The sequence below is a fragment of the Schistocerca cancellata genome, chromosome 8 (genome assembly GCF_023864275.1).
Source record: "Schistocerca cancellata isolate TAMUIC-IGC-003103 chromosome 8, iqSchCanc2.1, whole genome shotgun sequence".
Lineage (NCBI taxonomy): Eukaryota > Metazoa > Arthropoda > Insecta > Orthoptera > Acrididae > Schistocerca > Schistocerca cancellata.
Window position 1 is genome coordinate 81,052,766 of NC_064633.1, and position 19,031 is coordinate 81,071,796.

Below are 19,031 nucleotides of genomic sequence, written 5' to 3' on the forward strand. Positions count from 1 at the left end.
TAACGCGTTGCGTGCGGCCCGGCTAGCTCAGTCGGTAGAGCATGAGACTCTTAATCTCAGGGTCGTGGGTTCGAGCCCCACGCTGGGCGGCGCAAAGTTTTGTGTCTACGCGGATCCAACATGCGCCCCTCTCGTGAGCCTTGCGTAATGAACGTAACGGGTTACGACGATGCCTAGCTTCGTATGAATATCAGAGGAACGGTATTTGAAGCTGAAAGTGACTCTGAAATGAAATAAATGTGTTGTTTTGCAATTTTAGTTGTACATCGATATAGTGTGAGATGTGTAGGAAAGCAGCAGCTGTGCTAACTAAATGCAAATAATGGTCGCTCATGCGGTGCGTTTCGAGCTGAAGGGCTCCGATTCACTAGTTTGTAAGAACAAAGTATCCTAAAAGTCCGCTAGGAGGCGCCTCCTTAGCTCAGTGGCAGAGCGCTGGTCTAGTAAACCAGAGGTCGTGAGTTCGATCCTCACAGGCGGCAAATGAATTTTGTAACAGCCCCTCCCACCGTGGCCCTTTCGAAAAAAGCGGTCAAGGATAAAAAAAATTATGAATGGGTGCGGTATTTAAGAAATGCTCTCGCAAATGAATAGTGTGAATGGTGCTATTAAAGTGGGCACCAGAAACTGCTGCTTTAGGCAGTCTCCGGAGAATGCCGACGTGAAATACTTAGTTCTTGTGATGTATTTTCTACCCCTGATAAAGACCCTCGCGATTGTCGTCGTCGTCGTCGGCGGCGCCGCCGCCGCTTTGGTAATAGCGACAATTCGCCATTGTATCACATAGGGTGAGGTACCTTCTGCAAGCGACTGAGATGGCACTAAACGATTGAAGCTGATTTGCCACCTCTTGTTTGATCAGCGTCATAAGGGCTTGAATGTAACTTGCGATGGGACACAGCAAGAAGTAGCGTCGTACTTTTAGTACTGAAATTTGAGATGGAGAACTGCGTCAAAGATGGGAAATTCATTCTGCCAAGTGTACAAATGGCGAAAACGAGGTGTGAGTGGGGAAGTATATTGCGCCAGTGACCGTGTGGCCTAATGGATAAGGCGTCGGACTTCGGATCCGAAGATTGCAGGTTCGAATCCTGTCACGGTCGAGTTTTTCCTGTTCTGCAAAAGATGCATGCTGTTTTACTGTGTTGTTTGAGTACTCTAAAACTAGTTGGAAGTTGCTGCTGTCCGCTTCCTGGCTGCAAAACCGGCGTCTACCAGAAGCACAAGCAAGACAAGGGTGATCTGTAGCGAAGTTTTCGGCACAGTGCCGTTCAGGAGAGTTTTTGTTGGAACTACTGCATCTGATTCAGGAGCCAAGGGCTACGCCACAGGCGTCTGCGCACAGTCGAGCATGTGTGTTGAATAATGGTGCTGATAGCCACGTATCATTTCATGCAGATTTGATGCCTTTCGGAGACAATTTTTCATTGAATAGGATTGTAGCTGATTTGTGGCAGCAGGAAATAAGCTGTAGTCAAAAGAATCTTCAATAGATGGTCGCAGGTCACATCAGTATTGTATGGCTCGTAACGCGTTGCGTGCAGCCCAGCTAGCTTAGTCGGTAGAGCATGAGACTCTTAATCTCAGGGTCGTGGGTTCGAGCCCCACGCTGGGCGGCGCAAAATTTTGTGTCTACGCGGATCCAACATGCGCCCCTCTCGTGAGCCTTGCGTAATGAACGTAACGGGTTACGACGATGCCTAGCTTCGTATGAATATCAGAGGAACGGTATTTGAAGCTGAAAGTGACTCTGAAATGAAATAAATGTGTTGTTTTGCAATTTTAGTTGTACATCGATATAGTGTGAGATGTGTAGGAAAGCAGCAGCTGTGCTAACTAAATGCAAATAATGGTCGCTCATGCGGTGCGTTTCGAGCTGAAGGGCTCCGATTCACTAGTTTGTAAGAACAAAGTATCCTAAAAGTCCGCTAGGAGGCGCCTCCTTAGCTCAGTGGCAGAGCGCTGGTCTAGTAAACCAGAGGTCGTGAGTTCGATCCTCACAGGCGGCAAATGAATTTTGTAACAGCCCCTCCCACCGTGGCCCTTTCGAAAAAAGCGGTCAAGGATAAAAAAAATTATGAATGGGTGCGGTATTTAAGAAATGCTCTCGCAAATGAATAGTGTGAATGGTGCTATTAAAGTGGGCACCAGAAACTGCTGCTTTAGGCAGTCTCCGGAGAATGCCGACGTGAAATACTTAGTTCTTGTGATGTATTTTCTACCCCTGATAAAGACCCTCGCGATTGTCGTCGTCGTCGTCGTCGTCGGCGCCGCCGCCGCTTTGGTAATAGCGACAATTCGCCATTGTATCACATAGGGTGAGGTACCTTCTGCAAGCGACTGAGATGGCACTAAACGATTGAAGCTGATTTGCCACCTCTTGTTTGATCAGCGTCATAAGGGCTTGAATGTAACTTGCGATGGGACACAGCAAGAAGTAGCGTCGTACTTTTAGTACTGAAATTTGAGATGGAGAACTGCGTCAAAGATGGGAAATTCATTCTGCCAAGTGTACAAATGGCGAAAACGAGGTGTGAGTGGGGAAGTATATTGCGCCAGTGACCGTGTGGCCTAATGGATAAGGCGTCGGACTTCGGATCCGAAGATTGCAGGTTCGAGTCCTGTCACGGTCGAGTTTTTCCTGTTCTGCAAAAGATGCATGCTGTTTTACTGTGTTGTTTGAGTACTCTAAAACTAGTTGGAAGTTGCTGCTGTCCGCTTCCTGGCTGCAAAACCGGCGTCTACCAGAAGCACAAGCAAGACAAGGGTGATCTGTAGCGAAGTTTTCGGCACAGTGCCGTTCAGGAGAGTTTTTGTTGGAACTACTGCATCTGATTCAGGAGCCAAGGGCTACGCCACAGGCGTCTGCGCACAGTCGAGCATGTGTGTTGAATAATGGTGCTGATAGCCACGTATCATTTCATGCAGATTTGATGCCTTTCGGAGACAATTTTTCATTGAATAGGATTGTAGCTGATTTGTGGCAGCAGGAAATAAGCTGTAGTCAAAAGAATCTTCAATAGATGGTCGCAGGTCACATCAGTATTGTATGGCTCGTAACGCGTTGCGTGCGGCCCGGCTAGCTCAGTCGGTAGAGCATGAGACTCTTAATCTCAGGGTCGTGGGTTCGAGCCCCACGCTGGGCGGCGCAAAGTTTTGTGTCTACGCGGATCCAACATGCGCCCCTCTCGTGAGCCTTGCGTAATGAACGTAACGGGTTACGACGATGCCTAGCTTCGTATGAATATCAGAGGAACGGTATTTGAAGCTGAAAGTGACTCTGAAATGAAATAAATGTGTTGTTTTGCAATTTTAGTTGTACATCGATATAGTGTGAGATGTGTAGGAAAGCAGCAGCTGTGCTAACTAAATGCAAATAATGGTCGCTCATGCGGTGCGTTTCGAGCTGAAGGGCTCCGATTCACTAGTTTGTAAGAACAAAGTATCCTAAAAGTCCGCTAGGAGGCGCCTCCTTAGCTCAGTGGTAGTTGGTATTCCGGCTTGAGCCGTCGTGGAGAGCGGACGTGTATACGCTGTGCTCCGTCACTGCTCAGGGCAAGGCAAGTTTTCTGCTGTTTGTGACGCCATATTCTATTGTTTATCGTGTTATTAGTTGGTTTTTCTTTGCGTTCTCAGTACCTTCAAGTTGTGCTGTCTGGGTGTTCGTGTGGGTATTTGTGTAATGTTTCCAAATTGAAGATGGCTTTGATTTCTCGACGTGATACTCTTAAGTTTACTTTTGAACGTGGCTGTGTTAAACCGTCTGCCCTGGAATTTCAATATTTTGTGATTGAACAAGTCAAGATTCCTTCCGATGCAATTACTGGAATACATTTGTCGCAAATTGCTACAGTCGGATTTGTTAAATTGAAGGATTCTGATCTCTGTAGTCGTATCGTTGAAGAAAGTGGGGGTGTCATGAGATTTACACGTTCTGATGGGAGTGTTACCGAAGTACAGGTCTCTTTTGGTGGCCTTGGTTTGCGTACGGTGCGGATATTTGAACTTCCGTTCGAGATCCCTTGTGATCATGTGTGCGACGTTTTACGGGCATACGGACGTGTCCTTTCTATTCATGAGGAAAAGTGGGGGACTGATTATCCGTTGCCTGTCCTGAATGGCGTGAGGCAGGTTCGCATTGATTTGATGAAGCACATCCCGTCCTTCATCAGTGTATCCGGGTATCGTGCTTTGGTAATTTATGATGGACAGCCCCGAACTTGTTCTATTTGTAACTCGACGGAGCACATTCGCGCCGAGTGTTCGCGACGTCGGATCGCGCAGTTGCCACCCGGAGACAGCGTCACGCGCTCGCCTGGCGTTGTAAACATACCGCTCTCGTATGCGGCAGCGGCTGTCAGCGCTCCACAGTCCCCTTCCGTTGCGACAAGTGTCGTCCAAGCGGGGAGTACCGAAAATGTCTCACAAGCAGTTCCCCCTCACGATTCCACGGTTTCTGACCAGAGTGAACCTGCCCTACCCCGGATACGAAACGAAGGACCGGTTAACCCACAGGTTTCGACTGATTCTCCCCAGCGTCGAACTGATGAGAAAGCGCTCCAGGAGTTGGAATACTCAGTCACTGTAGGGGCTTCTCTGCCTCACTCCCCACCGGACGACGAGCCAGATATGGTCACTTCATCTCCTAGATCGCGAAAAAACAAGAAGAGGCGGATTGCCCATCCGGCGGCGGCGCACGAGGTCCCAAAAACCAGGGAAAAGTTGCGTCAGATTACGAAGATGGACAGTGACCAACGTAATGATGGACACGAGGAAAATAAGGATATTTCAGATAGTTCAACATATAGTCCAGATAGAGAAGATGATAGAAACCCTGTACCCCACGGGTCTAGTGGAGGGATGGAGTGTACTGAAGGCTTGCCGGCTCCCAATGGTGGTCCCCCCAGACGGCCATCTCGTGACTGTAGCACGGATCGGCCTTCCCCTGGGATGGACTGGGCGACGGACAAGGAAGATGACTCTGTACCCCGAGCACCGACATCAGTTGACACATTGCCCATGATCATTGACAGCATAACCGTTGATGAAAGTCTCCTTGCAGGGCACCCTGGGTCGCTCCGCTAAATTGAAATTCCTCATTTGTCCACTGATAACAACAGGAAGCTTTTGTTGAACGTTATACTGGTTTTTATGTTGGTGTGTCCGTTTGTTTTATCTTCTTAAATGGAACGACGATTACAGAGAACGTCACAGACTTACAATATCATGACTTTGAATGTTAACAGGATCAGGAGTCCACTAAAATTGGCGGCTTTGAAAGATTTCCTGTATAATTCGGATACCGATATTGCTCTCTTGCAGGAGGTTATGGTCAGTGAATTTCATTTCCCGGGGTTTACTGAAATTTTGAATGTCGCTTTCGAAAATGAATGTGGTACGGCTATATTGGTGAAACATGGTATACCCGCAGAGCCTGTGTGTCTTCTAGAATCCGGTCGCGGAATCTCTTGTAAAATCTTTAATACGACGGTTGTTAATGTCTATGCCCCCTCTGGAAGCAGCTCCCGAGAGGCCAGGACAAAATTTTTCACTGGTGAAATGGTGCACTTATTAAACGACGATTCAGAAAATATCATCATAGCTGGCGACTGGAACTGTGTACTGACGGCAAAAGATCAAAAACCGAACTTTAACTTCTCTCAAGCACTGAAAGATTGCGTCACAGCCTTACGTCTTACAGATGCATGGGAATTATTTCACCCCACGACTGTGAAGTTTACATATATGACGAACTTGTCTGCCAGTAGAATTGACAGAATTTATTTATCCGATAGTTTAAGGCCGTGTGCATCTTCAATAGACACGATTCCCACCAGTTTTTCTGATCACTGTGGAGTTCGTTGTAGCGTACATCTCGTCCGGCAAAAGACCTATTGGGGACGCGGGCTTTGGAAATTGAATGTCAGTCTCCTTAACGACACAGACTTAACTGAATCCATCCAAGTGACCTGGAATATGTGCCTCAGAGCGAGACCCAGATACGTTTCCACCATTGACTGGTGGACCAACTACGCTAAAAGGAAACTGCGGATGACTTTGATCGCCTATGGCAAGGAACGGGCTCAACTTCGGAAAGACACTATCGAATTTTATTATACCTGTTTGCGAGAACTGTATGATCGTCCAGTTTTGTCTGCTGAACATTTCACGCAAATAAAGAAAATTAAGGCGATTTTAACCCACCTGAAACGTAAGCAACTTGATGGTCTGCAGGTGAAGTCCAGATCACATTCAACTGTCGAAGACGAAACTGCCTCTTTGTATCATCTCCTTCGGCATGCCAAGAATAGAAGGAATAGTTTTATCAACACCCTGCGCGATGCGAATAACGAGGTGCTCCATGAACAACGTGACATCATTAACGAAATCCATCGCTTTTTTACGAGCTTATATACTGCAACTGAAGTCAATGACCAGTCTGTAGCGACGTTACTTAACGGCACAGACTCGATTGTTACTGAGGATGAGAATAGGGCGATGTTGGAAATATTTTCTAGTGATGACGTTTTGGATATCGTTAAAACCTCTCCGGTCAACAAGACGCCTGGGCCGGATGGTTTACCGGTCGAATTTTACTACAGGTTTTGGAATGTTATCGGCGATACGTTCACCACCATCATCAATGAAGTCATCAATGGTGTCTCCATACCTTCGGAGTTTAAAGAGGGTGTCTTTGTGCTGGTACCCAAGGGGCGAGGAACGAAGGATGTCCGTCGTCTGCGACCAATATGTTTATTAAATGGAGACTACAAAATTGCTGCCCGTGCACTGAAATTTCGACTGACTGCAGTACTACAACGTGTCATTGTGCAGGACCAAACGGCCCTTCCGCATAGAAGTATCCTCAAAACAGTCAGTGAATATCGTGATATTATTTCAATTTTTTCAGCAGCCAAAGTTAAAGGTGCTCTATGCTTTATTGATTTTGCGAATGCTTTTGACCGGATTGATCATCGTTATCTTTTTAAAACAATGTCGGCCCTGGGTTTTGGGGGTCGGTGCTTGCAGTCTTTGCAAGGTATGATTACTGGGATGACAGCCAAAATACTTGTCAACGGTCAATGCACGAGAGCCATAAATATTTGTCGCGGATTCCCGCAAGGAAGCCCACTCTCCATGCTACTCTATGTCATAGCTCTGGAACCTCTTGTCCGACATTTAAACGTTAACTTGGAAGGGATCACCATTATGTCGGTAAAGAAAGTCACCAATGTGTATGCAGATGATTTAGGCGCCATAGTTCGGAGTGACGACGATGTTCAAGCTCTTAAGACCGCCTTACAACTTTATTGTGGTGCTACTGGTGCTGCGGTGAATAACACGAAAAGCTCTATGCTCAGCCTGAATGGTTTTGCGAACGCAGACTTCGATTGGATCACCTCCACGAACCAACATAAATCTCTCGGTGTCACATTCTCTAGCTGCCCGCTCAGGATGGCTTCAGTTAATTGGAAGAACATGCTTACCAACATCAGAGGCTCATTAATAGAGCATCGAAATAGGGACCTTAATTTAATGCAAAGGGTACAACTCATTAACTGTGTGATCCTGTCAAAAGCGGTTTATCTAGGGCAATGTCTTCCTATTCCCTTGGGCATCGCAAAAAATATCACGAGGGCAGTTTGTCAGCTGTTATGGCGAGGCTGTATTTTTAAAGTGGCAGCTCGTACAGTGACCTTACCTCCGGGAGCCGGTGGCCTCGGACTCACAGATATTCGCCAAAAGACAGTGACATTATTTATCAAGCGTACTCGCGAATATCTCCGTAAGTACCCTGACAGTATTACAACGAAACTATTTCATCTGACTGAACCTAAGAGTTTAGATGCTCCTGTCAACGTGGCTCCTATTAATTACAAGCTGAACCACGTCAGACTTTACTTCACTGAGGTCAGTTACAAAGAGAGCATACATCTGCCACCCAGCCGCACCGCCACGTCAGCTGCTACTTCAGTCAGGAATCGAATCGAGCATAAATACCCATCCAAAGATTGGAATACTGTGTGGAAGAATATTCATAATAAAGTCTTACCAATGTCAGTACGGTCGACATGGTACCAAGTGGTTAACGATATCATCGCAAACAATGAGAGACTACATGCTATAGGACTTAATGATACTCCCTTGTGTCGCCGTTGTGGATATGTTGACACGACAGTTCACAGGTTTACTTGCCAAGGATACAATACCATATGGAACCTCATTAAGCAGCAGGTCGCATTCCTCACGCGCAGTGATGGTAGATTCATCACTACCACCGAGCTATCTGCCCCGGACACACTGTATTTTCCGCGTCAGAAACATAATACCATAATGTGGCTGTATGGTAATTTTGTTCACTTTGTCATCCTCACACCGACCATGGACACCATTGAGGACTACAAGTGCTACATCACGGAGGAATATTACAAGCAACGGACGCAACGGAACCAAAACAAGCATTTTGGAAATATGTTACACATACTCTTTCAAAAGGAAGGAATTGGATGATGTGTTGAATAATAGACTGTGACTGTAGACTGATTTCAGTGTCATGTATTGTGTGTGTACCAAAGAAGTCAACGTATCTCAGTTTACCAATTAATTTTTCTTTCTTTCTCAACAAATTTAAACGGATCATGTTTATCTCATTTTGTACACCAATCCAACGTCACAGAATGAGTTAATTTGGATGGAGTGGATTATTTTTCTCACCACGTTTGGTATGTATTAAATTACGTGCAAAGGAGCATTTCATTTCATTTTAGCATTGAAGCTCGCCGAAGAAGGCGCATGAAGGAGAGCGAATGGATGGGCTAGAAGGGGAGTTGGGAGGCCCAAAAGAAGATTAAAAAAAAAAAAAAAAAAAAAAAAAAGTGGCAGAGCGCTGGTCTAGTAAACCAGAGGTCGTGAGTTCGATCCTCACAGGCGGCAAATGAATTTTGTAACAGCCCCTCCCACCGTGGCCCTTTCGAAAAAAGCGGTCAAGGATAAAAAAAATTATGAATGGGTGCGGTATTTAAGAAATGCTCTCGCAAATGAATAGTGTGAATGGTGCTATTAAAGTGGGCACCAGAAACTGCTGCTTTAGGCAGTCTCCGGAGAATGCCGACGTGAAATACTTAGTTCTTGTGATGTATTTTCTACCCCTGATAAAGACCCTCGCGATTGTCGTCGTCGTCGTCGTCGGCGGCGCCGCCGCCGCTTTGGTAATAGCGACAATTCGCCATTGTATCACATAGGGTGAGGTACCTTCTGCAAGCGACTGAGATGGCACTAAACGATTGAAGCTGATTTGCCACCTCTTGTTTGATCAGCGTCATAAGGGCTTGAATGTAACTTGCGATGGGACACAGCAAGAAGTAGCGTCGTACTTTTAGTACTGAAATTTGAGATGGAGAACTGCGTCAAAGATGGGAAATTCATTCTGCCAAGTGTACAAATGGCGAAAACGAGGTGTGAGTGGGGAAGTATATTGCGCCAGTGACCGTGTGGCCTAATGGATAAGGCGTCGGACTTCGGATCCGAAGATTGCAGGTTCGAATCCTGTCACGGTCGAGTTTTTCCTGTTCTGCAAAAGATGCATGCTGTTTTACTGTGTTGTTTGAGTACTCTAAAACTAGTTGGAAGTTGCTGCTGTCCGCTTCCTGGCTGCAAAACCGGCGTCTACCAGAAGCACAAGCAAGACAAGGGTGATCTGTAGCGAAGTTTTCGGCACAGTGCCGTTCAGGAGAGTTTTTGTTGGAACTACTGCATCTGATTCAGGAGCCAAGGGCTACGCCACAGGCGTCTGCGCACAGTCGAGCATGTGTGTTGAATAATGGTGCTGATAGCCACGTATCATTTCATGCAGATTTGATGCCTTTCGGAGACAATTTTTCATTGAATAGGATTGTAGCTGATTTGTGGCAGCAGGAAATAAGCTGTAGTCAAAAGAATCTTCAATAGATGGTCGCAGGTCACATCAGTATTGTATGGCTCGTAACGCGTTGCGCGCAGCCCGGCTAGCTTAGTCGGTAGAGCATGAGACTCTTAATCTCAGGGTCGTGGGTTCGAGCCCCACGCTGGGCGGCGCAAAATTTTGTGTCTACGCGGATCCAACATGCGCCCCTCTCGTGAGCCTTGCGTAATGAACGTAACGGGTTACGACGATGCCTAGCTTCGTATGAATATCAGAGGAACGGTATTTGAAGCTGAAAGTGACTGTGAAATGAAATAAATGTGTTGTTTTGCAATTTTAGTTGTACATCGATATAGTGTGAGATGTGTAGGAAAGCAGCAGCTGTGCAAACTAAATGCAAATAATGGTCGCTCATGCGGTGCGTTTCGAGCTGAAGGGCTCCGATTCACTAGTTTGTAAGAACAAAGTATCCTAAAAGTCCGCTAGGAGGCGCCTCCTTAGCTCAGTGGCAGAGCGCTGGTCTAGTAAACCAGAGGTCGTGAGTTCGATCCTCACAGGCGGCAAATGAATTTTGTAACAGCCCCTCCCACCGTGGCCCTTTCGAAAAAAGCGGTCAAGGATAAAAAAAATTATGAATGGGTGCGGTATTTAAGAAATGCTCTCGCAAATGAATAGTGTGAATGGTGCTATTAAAGTGGGCACCAGAAACTGCTGCTTTAGGCAGTCTCCGGAGAATGCCGACGTGAAATACTTAGTTCTTGTGATGTATTTTCTACCCCTGATAAAGACCCTCGCGATTGTCGTCGTCGTCGTCGGCGCCGCCGCCGCTTTGGTAATAGCGACAATTCGCCATTGTATCACATAGGGTGAGGTACCTTCTGCAAGCGACTGAGATGGCACTAAACGATTGAAGCTGATTTGCCACCTCTTGTTTGATCAGCGTCATAAGGGCTTGAATGTAACTTGCGATGGGACACAGCAAGAAGTAGCGTCGTACTTTTAGTACTGAAATTTGAGATGGAGAACTGCGTCAAAGATGGGAAATTCATTCTGCCAAGTGTACAAATGGCGAAAACGAGGTGTGAGTGGGGAAGTATATTGCGCCAGTGACCGTGTGGCCTAATGGATAAGGCGTCGGACTTCGGATCCGAAGATTGCAGGTTCGAATCCTGTCACGGTCGAGTTTTTCCTGTTCTGCAAAAGATGCATGCTGTTTTACTGTGTTGTTTGAGTACTCTAAAACTAGTTGGAAGTTGCTGCTGTCCGCTTCCTGGCTGCAAAACCGGCGTCTACCAGAAGCACAAGCAAGACAAGGGTGATCTGTAGCGAAGTTTTCGGCACAGTGCCGTTCAGGAGAGTTTTTGTTGGAACTACTGCATCTGATTCAGGAGCCAAGGGCTACGCCACAGGCGTCTGCGCACAGTCGAGCATGTGTGTTGAATAATGGTGCTGATAGCCACGTATCATTTCATGCAGATTTGATGCCTTTCGGAGACAATTTTTCATTGAATAGGATTGTAGCTGATTTGTGGCAGCAGGAAATAAGCTGTAGTCAAAAGAATCTTCAATAGATGGTCGCAGGTCACATCAGTATTGTATGGCTCGTAACGCGTTACGTGCAGCCCGGCTAGCTTAGTCGGTAGAGCATGAGACTCTTAATCTCAGGGTCGTGGGTTCGAGCCCCACGCTGGGCGGCGCAAAATTTTGTGTCTACGCGGATCCAACATGCGCCCCTCTCGTGAGCCTTGCGTAATGAACGTAACGGGTTACGACGATGCCTAGCTTCGTATGAATATCAGAGGAACGGTATTTGAAGCTGAAAGTGACTCTGAAATGAAATAAATGTGTTGTTTTGCAATTTTAGTTGTACATCGATATAGTGTGAGATGTGTAGGAAAGCAGCAGCTGTGCTAACTAAATGCAAATAATGGTCGCTCATGCGGTGCGTTTCGAGCTGAAGGGCTCCGATTCACTAGTTTGTAAGAACAAAGTATCCTAAAAGTCCGCTAGGAGGCGCCTCCTTAGCTCAGTGGCAGAGCGCTGGTCTAGTAAACCAGAGGTCGTGAGTTCGATCCTCACAGGCGGCAAATGAATTTTGTAACAGCCCCTCCCACCGTGGCCCTTTCGAAAAAAGCGGTCAAGGATAAAAAAAATTATGAATGGGTGCGGTATTTAAGAAATGCTCTCGCAAATGAATAGTGTGAATGGTGCTATTAAAGTGGGCACCAGAAACTGCTGCTTTAGGCAGTCTCCGGAGAATGCCGACGTGAAATACTTAGTTCTTGTGATGTATTTTCTACCCCTGATAAAGACCCTCGCGATTGTCGTCGTCGTCGTCGGCGCCGCCGCCGCTTTGGTAATAGCGACAATTCGCCATTGTATCACAAAGGGTGAGGTACCTTCTGCAAGCGACTGAGATGACACTAAACAATTGAAGCTGATTTGCCACCTCTTGTTTGATCAGCGTCATAAGGGCTTGAATGTAACTAGCGATGGGACACAGCAAGAAGTAGCGTCGTACTTTTAGTACTGAAATTTGAGATGGAGAACTGCGTCAAAGATGGGAAATTCATTCTGCCAAGTGTACAAATGGCGAAAACGAGGTGTGAGTGGGGAAGTATATTGCGCCAGTGACCGTGTGGCCTAATGGATAAGGCGTCGGACTTCGGATCCGAAGATTGCAGGTTCGAATCCTGTCACGGTCGAGTTTTTCCTGTTCTGCAAAAGATGCATGCTGTTTTACTGTGTTGTTTGAGTACTCTAAAACTAGTTGGAAGTTGCTGCTGTCCGCTTCCTGGCTGCAAAACCGGCGTCTACCAGAAGCACAAGCAAGACAAGGGTGATCTGTAGCGAAGTTTTCGGCACAGTGCCGTTCAGGAGAGTTTTTGTTGGAACTACTGCATCTGATTCAGGAGCCAAGGGCTACGCCACAGGCGTCTGCGCACAGTCGAGCATGTGTGTTGAATAATGGTGCTGATAGCCACGTATCATTTCATGCAGATTTGATGCCTTTCGGAGACAATTTTTCATTGAATAGGATTGTAGCTGATTTGTGGCAGCAGGAAATAAGCTGTAGTCAAAAGAATCTTCAATAGATGGTCGCAGGTCACATCAGTATTGTATGGCTCGTAACGCGTTGCGTGCAGCCCAGCTAGCTTAGTCGGTAGAGCATGAGACTCTTAATCTCAGGGTCGTGGGTTCGAGCCCCACGCTGGGCGGCGCAAAATTTTGTGTCTACGCGGATCCAACATGCGCCCCTCTCGTGAGCCTTGCGTAATGAACGTAACGGGTTACGACGATGCCTAGCTTCGTATGAATATCAGAGGAACGGTATTTGAAGCTGAAAGTGACTGTGAAATGAAATAAATGTGTTGTTTTGCAATTTTAGTTGTACATCGATATAGTGTGAGATGTGTAGGAAAGCAGCAGCTGTGCTAACTAAATGCAAATAATGGTCGCTCATGCGGTGCGTTTCGAGCTGAAGGGCTCCGATTCACTAGTTTGTAAGAACAAAGTATCCTAAAAGTCCGCTAGGAGGCGCCTCCTTAGCTCAGTGGCAGAGCGCTGGTCTAGTAAACCAGAGGTCGTGAGTTCGATCCTCACAGGCGGCAAATGAATTTTGTAACAGCCCCTCCCACCGTGGCCCTTTCGAAAAAAGCGGTCAAGGATAAAAAAAATTATGAATGGGTGCGGTATTTAAGAAATGCTCTCGCAAATGAATAGTGTGAATGGTGCTATTAAAGTGGGCACCAGAAACTGCTGCTTTAGGCAGTCTCCGGAGAATGCCGACGTGAAATACTTAGTTCTTGTGATGTATTTTCTACCCCTGATAAAGACCCTCGCGATTGTCGTCGTCGTCGTCGGCGCCGCCGCCGCTTTGGTAATAGCGACAATTCGCCATTGTATCACAAAGGGTGAGGTACCTTCTGCAAGCGACTGAGATGGCACTAAACGATTGAAGCTGATTTGCCACCTCTTGTTTGATCAGCGTCATAAGGGCTTGAATGTAACTTGCGATGGGACACAGCAAGAAGTAGCGTCGTACTTTTAGTACTGAAATTTGAGATGGAGAACTGCGTCAAAGATGGGAAATTCATTCTGCCAAGTGTACAAATGGCGAAAACGAGGTGTGAGTGGGGAAGTATATTGCGCCAGTGACCGTGTGGCCTAATGGATAAGGCGTCGGACTTCGGATCCGAAGATTGCAGGTTCGAATCCTGTCACGGTCGAGTTTTTCCTGTTCTGCAAAAGATGCATGCTGTTTTACTGTGTTGTTTGAGTACTCTAAAACTAGTTGGAAGTTGCTGCTGTCCGCTTCCTGGCTGCAAAACCGGCGTCTACCAGAAGCACAAGCAAGACAAGGGTGATCTGTAGCGAAGTTTTCGGCACAGTGCCGTTCAGGAGAGTTTTTGTTGGAACTACTGCATCTGATTCAGGAGCCAAGGGCTACGCCACAGGCGTCTGCGCACAGTCGAGCATGTGTGTTGAATAATGGTGCTGATAGCCACGTATCATTTCATGCAGATTTGATGCCTTTCGGAGACAATTTTTCATTGAATAGGATTGTAGCTGATTTGTGGCAGCAGGAAATAAGCTGTAGTCAAAAGAATCTTCAATAGATGGTCGCAGGTCACATCAGTATTGTATGGCTCGTAACGCGTTGCGTGCAGCCCAGCTAGCTTAGTCGGTAGAGCATGAGACTCTTAATCTCAGGGTCGTGGGTTCGAGCCCCACGCTGGGCGGCGCAAAATTTTGTGTCTACGCGGATCCAACATGCGCCCCTCTCGTGAGCCTTGCGTAATGAACGTAACGGGTTACGACGATGCCTAGCTTCGTATGAATATCAGAGGAACGGTATTTGAAGCTGAAAGTGACTGTGAAATGAAATAAATGTGTTGTTTTGCAATTTTAGTTGTACATCGATATAGTGTGAGATGTGTAGGAAAGCAGCAGCTGTGCTAACTAAATGCAAATAATGGTCGCTCATGCGGTGCGTTTCGAGCTGAAGGGCTCCGATTCACTAGTTTGTAAGAACAAAGTATCCTAAAAGTCCGCTAGGAGGCGCCTCCTTAGCTCAGTGGCAGAGCGCTGGTCTAGTAAACCAGAGGTCGTGAGTTCGATCCTCACAGGCGGCAAATGAATTTTGTAACAGCCCCTCCCACCGTGGCCCTTTCGAAAAAAGCGGTCAAGGATAAAAAAAATTATGAATGGGTGCGGTATTTAAGAAATGCTCTCGCAAATGAATAGTGTGAATGGTGCTATTAAAGTGGGCACCAGAAACTGCTGCTTTAGGCAGTCTCCGGAGAATGCCGACGTGAAATACTTAGTTCTTGTGATGTATTTTCTACCCCTGATAAAGACCCTCGCGATTGTCGTCGTCGTCGTCGGCGCCGCCGCCGCTTTGGTAATAGCGACAATTCGCCATTGTATCACAAAGGGTGAGGTACCTTCTGCAAGCGACTGAGATGGCACTAAACGATTGAAGCTGATTTGCCACCTCTTGTTTGATCAGCGTCATAAGGGCTTGAATGTAACTTGCGATGGGACACAGCAAGAAGTAGCGTCGTACTTTTAGTACTGAAATTTGAGATGGAGAACTGCGTCAAAGATGGGAAATTCATTCTGCCAAGTGTACAAATGGCGAAAACGAGGTGTGAGTGGGGAAGGATATTGCGCCAGTGACCGTGTGGCCTAATGGATAAGGCGTCGGACTTCGGATCCGAAGATTGCAGGTTCGAATCCTGTCACGGTCGAGTTTTTCCTGTTCTGCAAAAGATGCATGCTGTTTTACTGTGTTGTTTGAGTACTCTAAAACTAGTTGGAAGTTGCTGCTGTCCGCTTCCTGGCTGCAAAACCGGCGTCTACCAGAAGCACAAGCAAGACAAGGGTGATCTGTAGCGAAGTTTTCGGCACAGTGCCGTTCAGGAGAGTTTTTGTTGGAACTACTGCATCTGATTCAGGAGCCAAGGGCTACGCCACAGGCGTCTGCGCACAGTCGAGCATGTGTGTTGAATAATGGTGCTGATAGCCACGTATCATTTCATGCAGATTTGATGCCTTTCGGAGACAATTTTTCATTGAATAGGATTGTAGCTGATTTGTGGCAGCAGGAAATAAGCTGTAGTCAAAAGAATCTTCAATAGATGGTCGCAGGTCACATCAGTATTGTATGGCTCGTAACGCGTTGCGTGCAGCCCAGCTAGCTTAGTCGGTAGAGCATGAGACTCTTAATCTCAGGGTCGTGGGTTCGAGCCCCACGCTGGGCGGCGCAAAATTTTGTGTCTACGCGGATCCAACATGCGCCCCTCTCGTGAGCCTTGCGTAATGAACGTAACGGGTTACGACGATGCCTAGCTTCGTATGAATATCAGAGGAACGGTATTTGAAGCTGAAAGTGACTCTGAAATGAAATAAATGTGTTGTTTTGCAATTTTAGTTGTACATCGATATAGTGTGAGATGTGTAGGAAAGCAGCAGCTGTGCTAACTAAATGCAAATAATGGTCGCTCATGCGGTGCGTTTCGAGCTGAAGGGCTCCGATTCACTAGTTTGTAAGAACAAAGTATCCTAAAAGTCCGCTAGGAGGCGCCTCCTTAGCTCAGTGGAAGAGCGCTGGTCTAGTAAACCAGAGGTCGTGAGTTCGATCCTCACAGGCGGCAAATGAATTTTGTAACAGCCCCTCCCACCGTGGCCCTTTCGAAAAAAGCGGTCAAGGATAAAAAAAATTATGAATGGGTGCGGTATTTAAGAAATGCTCTCGCAAATGAATAGTGTGAATGGTGCTATTAAAGTGGGCACCAGAAACTGCTGCTTTAGGCAGTCTCCGGAGAATGCCGACGTGAAATACTTAGTTCTTGTGATGTATTTTCTACCCCTGATAAAGACCCTCGCGATTGTCGTCGTCGTCGTCGTCGTCGTCGGCGCCGCCGCCGCTTTGGTAATAGCGACAATTCGCCATTGTATCACATAGGGTGAGGTACCTTCTGCAAGCGACTGAGATGGCACTAAACGATTGAAGCTGATTTGCCACCTCTTGTTTGATCAGCGTCATAAGGGCTTGAATGTAACTTGCGATGGGACACAGCAAGAAGTAGCGTCGTACTTTTAGTACTGAAATTTGAGATGGAGAACTGCGTCAAAGATGGGAAATTCATTCTGCCAAGTGTACAAATGGCGAAAACGAGGTGTGAGTGGGGAAGTATATTGCGCCAGTGACCGTGTGGCCTAATGGATAAGGCGTCGGACTTCGGATCCGAAGATTGCAGGTTCGAATCCTGTCACGGTCGAGTTTTTCCTGTTCTGCAAAAGATGCATGCTGTTTTACTGTGTTGTTTGAGTACTCTAAAACTAGTTGGAAGTTGCTGCTGTCCGCTTCCTGGCTGCAAAACCGGCGTCTACCAGAAGCACAAGCAAGACAAGGGTGATCTGTAGCGAAGTTTTCGGCACAGTGCCGTTCAGGAGAGTTTTTGTTGGAACTACTGCATCTGATTCAGGAGCCAAGGGCTACGCCACAGGCGTCTGCGCACAGTCGAGCATGTGTGTTGAATAATGGTGCTGATAGCCACGTATCATTTCATGCAGATTTGATGCCTTTCGGAGACAATTTTTCATTGAATAGGATTGTAGCTGATTTGTGGCAGCAGGAAATAAGCTGTAGTCAAAAGAATCTTCAATAGATGGTCGCAGGTCACATCAGTATTGTATGGCTCGTAACGCGTTGCGTGCAGCCCAGCTAGCTTAGTCGGTAGAGCATGAGACTCTTAATCTCAGGGTCGTGGGTTCGAGCCCCACTCTGGGCGGCGCAAAATTTTGTGTCTACGCGGATCCAACATGCGCCCCTCTCGTGAGCCTTGCGTAATGAACGTAACGGGTTACGACGATGCCTAGCTTCGTATGAATATCAGAGGAACGGTATTTGAAGCTGAAAGTGACTCTGAAATGAAATAAATGTGTTGTTTTGCAATTTTAGTTGTACATCGATATAGTGTGAGATGTGTAGGAAAGCAGCAGCTGTGCTAACTAAATGCAAATAATGGTCGCTCATGCGGTGCGTTTCGAGCTGAAGGGCTCCGATTCACTAGTTTGTAAGAACAAAGTATCCTAAAAGTCCGCTAGGAGGCGCCTCCTTAGCTCAGTGGCAGAGCGCTGGTCTAGTAAACCAGAGGTCGTGAGTTCGATCCTCACAGGCGGCAAATGAATTTTGTAACAGCCCCTCCCACCGTGGCCCTTTCGAAAAAAGCGGTCAAGGATAAAAAAAATTATGAATGGGTGCGGTATTTAAGAAATGCTCTCGCAAATGAATAGTGTGAATGGTGCTATTAACGTGGGCACCAGAAACTGCTGCTTTAGGCAGTCTCCGGAGAATGCCGACGTGAAATACTTAGTTCTTGTGATGTATTTTCTACCCCTGATAAAGACCCTCGCGATTGTCGTCGTCGTCGTCGTCGTCGTCGTCGTCGGCGCCGCCGCCGCTTTGGTAATAGCGACAATTCGCCATTGTATCACATAGGGTGAGGTACCTTCTGCAAGCGACTGAGATGGCACTAAACGATTGAAGCTGATTTGCCACCTCTTGTTTGATCAGCGTCATAAGGGCTTGAATGTAACTTGCGATGGGACACAGCAAGAAGGAACGGTATTTGAAGCTGAAAGTGACTCTGAAATGAAATAAATGTGTTGTTTTGCAATTTTAGTTGTACATCGATATAGTGTGAGATGTGTAGGAAAGCAGCAGCTGTGCTAACTAAATGCAAATAATGGTCGCTCATGCGGTGCGTTTCGAGCTGAAGGGCTCCGATTCACTAGTTTGTAAGAACAAAGTATCCTAAAAGTCCGCTAGGAGGCGCCTCCTTAGCTCAGTGGAAGAGCGCTGGTCTAGTAAACCAGAGGTCGTGAGTTCGATCCTCACAGGCGGCAAATGAATTTTGTAACAGCCCCTCCCACCGTGGCCCTTTCGAAAAAAGCGGTCAAGGATAAAAAAAATTATGAATGGGTGCGGTATTTAAGAAATGCTCTCGCAAATGAATAGTGTGAATGGTGCTATTAAAGTGGGCACCAGAAACTGCTGCTTTAGGCAGTCTCCGGAGAATGCCGACGTGAAATACTTAGTTCTTGTGATGTATTTTCTACC

The 19,031-nt window shown here is 46.7% G+C and overlaps 26 non-coding genes across 26 annotated transcripts; all 26 read left to right on the plus strand.

Moving 5' to 3' along the window:
- Positions 1 to 16: 16 nt before the first annotated feature.
- On the plus strand, positions 17 to 89 carry Trnak-cuu (transfer RNA lysine (anticodon CUU)). The gene has a single exon. It is a non-coding gene; the product is annotated as a tRNA-Lys (tRNA).
- Positions 90 to 410: 321 nt separating this feature from the next.
- On the plus strand, positions 411 to 482 carry Trnat-agu (transfer RNA threonine (anticodon AGU)). The gene has a single exon. It is a non-coding gene; the product is annotated as a tRNA-Thr (tRNA).
- Positions 483 to 1,030: 548 nt separating this feature from the next.
- Trnar-ucg (transfer RNA arginine (anticodon UCG)) lies at positions 1,031 to 1,103 on the plus strand. Its single transcript has one exon. It is a non-coding gene; the product is annotated as a tRNA-Arg (tRNA).
- Positions 1,104 to 1,543: 440 nt separating this feature from the next.
- Trnak-cuu (transfer RNA lysine (anticodon CUU)) lies at positions 1,544 to 1,616 on the plus strand. Its single transcript has one exon. It is a non-coding gene; the product is annotated as a tRNA-Lys (tRNA).
- Positions 1,617 to 1,937: 321 nt separating this feature from the next.
- On the plus strand, positions 1,938 to 2,009 carry Trnat-agu (transfer RNA threonine (anticodon AGU)). Its single transcript has one exon. It is a non-coding gene; the product is annotated as a tRNA-Thr (tRNA).
- Positions 2,010 to 2,560: 551 nt separating this feature from the next.
- On the plus strand, positions 2,561 to 2,633 carry Trnar-ucg (transfer RNA arginine (anticodon UCG)). The gene has a single exon. It is a non-coding gene; the product is annotated as a tRNA-Arg (tRNA).
- Positions 2,634 to 3,073: 440 nt separating this feature from the next.
- On the plus strand, positions 3,074 to 3,146 carry Trnak-cuu (transfer RNA lysine (anticodon CUU)). The gene has a single exon. It is a non-coding gene; the product is annotated as a tRNA-Lys (tRNA).
- A 6,339-nt stretch (positions 3,147 to 9,485) lies between these two features.
- Trnar-ucg (transfer RNA arginine (anticodon UCG)) lies at positions 9,486 to 9,558 on the plus strand. Its single transcript has one exon. It is a non-coding gene; the product is annotated as a tRNA-Arg (tRNA).
- Positions 9,559 to 9,998: 440 nt separating this feature from the next.
- On the plus strand, positions 9,999 to 10,071 carry Trnak-cuu (transfer RNA lysine (anticodon CUU)). The gene has a single exon. It is a non-coding gene; the product is annotated as a tRNA-Lys (tRNA).
- A 321-nt stretch (positions 10,072 to 10,392) lies between these two features.
- On the plus strand, positions 10,393 to 10,464 carry Trnat-agu (transfer RNA threonine (anticodon AGU)). Its single transcript has one exon. It is a non-coding gene; the product is annotated as a tRNA-Thr (tRNA).
- Positions 10,465 to 11,009: 545 nt separating this feature from the next.
- Positions 11,010 to 11,082, plus strand: Trnar-ucg (transfer RNA arginine (anticodon UCG)). Its single transcript has one exon. It is a non-coding gene; the product is annotated as a tRNA-Arg (tRNA).
- A 440-nt stretch (positions 11,083 to 11,522) lies between these two features.
- Positions 11,523 to 11,595, plus strand: Trnak-cuu (transfer RNA lysine (anticodon CUU)). Its single transcript has one exon. It is a non-coding gene; the product is annotated as a tRNA-Lys (tRNA).
- Positions 11,596 to 11,916: 321 nt separating this feature from the next.
- Positions 11,917 to 11,988, plus strand: Trnat-agu (transfer RNA threonine (anticodon AGU)). Its single transcript has one exon. It is a non-coding gene; the product is annotated as a tRNA-Thr (tRNA).
- A 545-nt stretch (positions 11,989 to 12,533) lies between these two features.
- Positions 12,534 to 12,606, plus strand: Trnar-ucg (transfer RNA arginine (anticodon UCG)). The gene has a single exon. It is a non-coding gene; the product is annotated as a tRNA-Arg (tRNA).
- A 440-nt stretch (positions 12,607 to 13,046) lies between these two features.
- On the plus strand, positions 13,047 to 13,119 carry Trnak-cuu (transfer RNA lysine (anticodon CUU)). Its single transcript has one exon. It is a non-coding gene; the product is annotated as a tRNA-Lys (tRNA).
- Positions 13,120 to 13,440: 321 nt separating this feature from the next.
- On the plus strand, positions 13,441 to 13,512 carry Trnat-agu (transfer RNA threonine (anticodon AGU)). The gene has a single exon. It is a non-coding gene; the product is annotated as a tRNA-Thr (tRNA).
- Positions 13,513 to 14,057: 545 nt separating this feature from the next.
- Positions 14,058 to 14,130, plus strand: Trnar-ucg (transfer RNA arginine (anticodon UCG)). Its single transcript has one exon. It is a non-coding gene; the product is annotated as a tRNA-Arg (tRNA).
- A 440-nt stretch (positions 14,131 to 14,570) lies between these two features.
- Positions 14,571 to 14,643, plus strand: Trnak-cuu (transfer RNA lysine (anticodon CUU)). The gene has a single exon. It is a non-coding gene; the product is annotated as a tRNA-Lys (tRNA).
- A 321-nt stretch (positions 14,644 to 14,964) lies between these two features.
- Positions 14,965 to 15,036, plus strand: Trnat-agu (transfer RNA threonine (anticodon AGU)). Its single transcript has one exon. It is a non-coding gene; the product is annotated as a tRNA-Thr (tRNA).
- A 545-nt stretch (positions 15,037 to 15,581) lies between these two features.
- On the plus strand, positions 15,582 to 15,654 carry Trnar-ucg (transfer RNA arginine (anticodon UCG)). The gene has a single exon. It is a non-coding gene; the product is annotated as a tRNA-Arg (tRNA).
- A 440-nt stretch (positions 15,655 to 16,094) lies between these two features.
- On the plus strand, positions 16,095 to 16,167 carry Trnak-cuu (transfer RNA lysine (anticodon CUU)). The gene has a single exon. It is a non-coding gene; the product is annotated as a tRNA-Lys (tRNA).
- A 321-nt stretch (positions 16,168 to 16,488) lies between these two features.
- Positions 16,489 to 16,560, plus strand: Trnat-agu (transfer RNA threonine (anticodon AGU)). The gene has a single exon. It is a non-coding gene; the product is annotated as a tRNA-Thr (tRNA).
- Positions 16,561 to 17,114: 554 nt separating this feature from the next.
- On the plus strand, positions 17,115 to 17,187 carry Trnar-ucg (transfer RNA arginine (anticodon UCG)). Its single transcript has one exon. It is a non-coding gene; the product is annotated as a tRNA-Arg (tRNA).
- A 440-nt stretch (positions 17,188 to 17,627) lies between these two features.
- Positions 17,628 to 17,700, plus strand: Trnak-cuu (transfer RNA lysine (anticodon CUU)). The gene has a single exon. It is a non-coding gene; the product is annotated as a tRNA-Lys (tRNA).
- A 321-nt stretch (positions 17,701 to 18,021) lies between these two features.
- Trnat-agu (transfer RNA threonine (anticodon AGU)) lies at positions 18,022 to 18,093 on the plus strand. The gene has a single exon. It is a non-coding gene; the product is annotated as a tRNA-Thr (tRNA).
- A 652-nt stretch (positions 18,094 to 18,745) lies between these two features.
- Positions 18,746 to 18,817, plus strand: Trnat-agu (transfer RNA threonine (anticodon AGU)). The gene has a single exon. It is a non-coding gene; the product is annotated as a tRNA-Thr (tRNA).
- Positions 18,818 to 19,031: the final 214 nt, after the last annotated feature.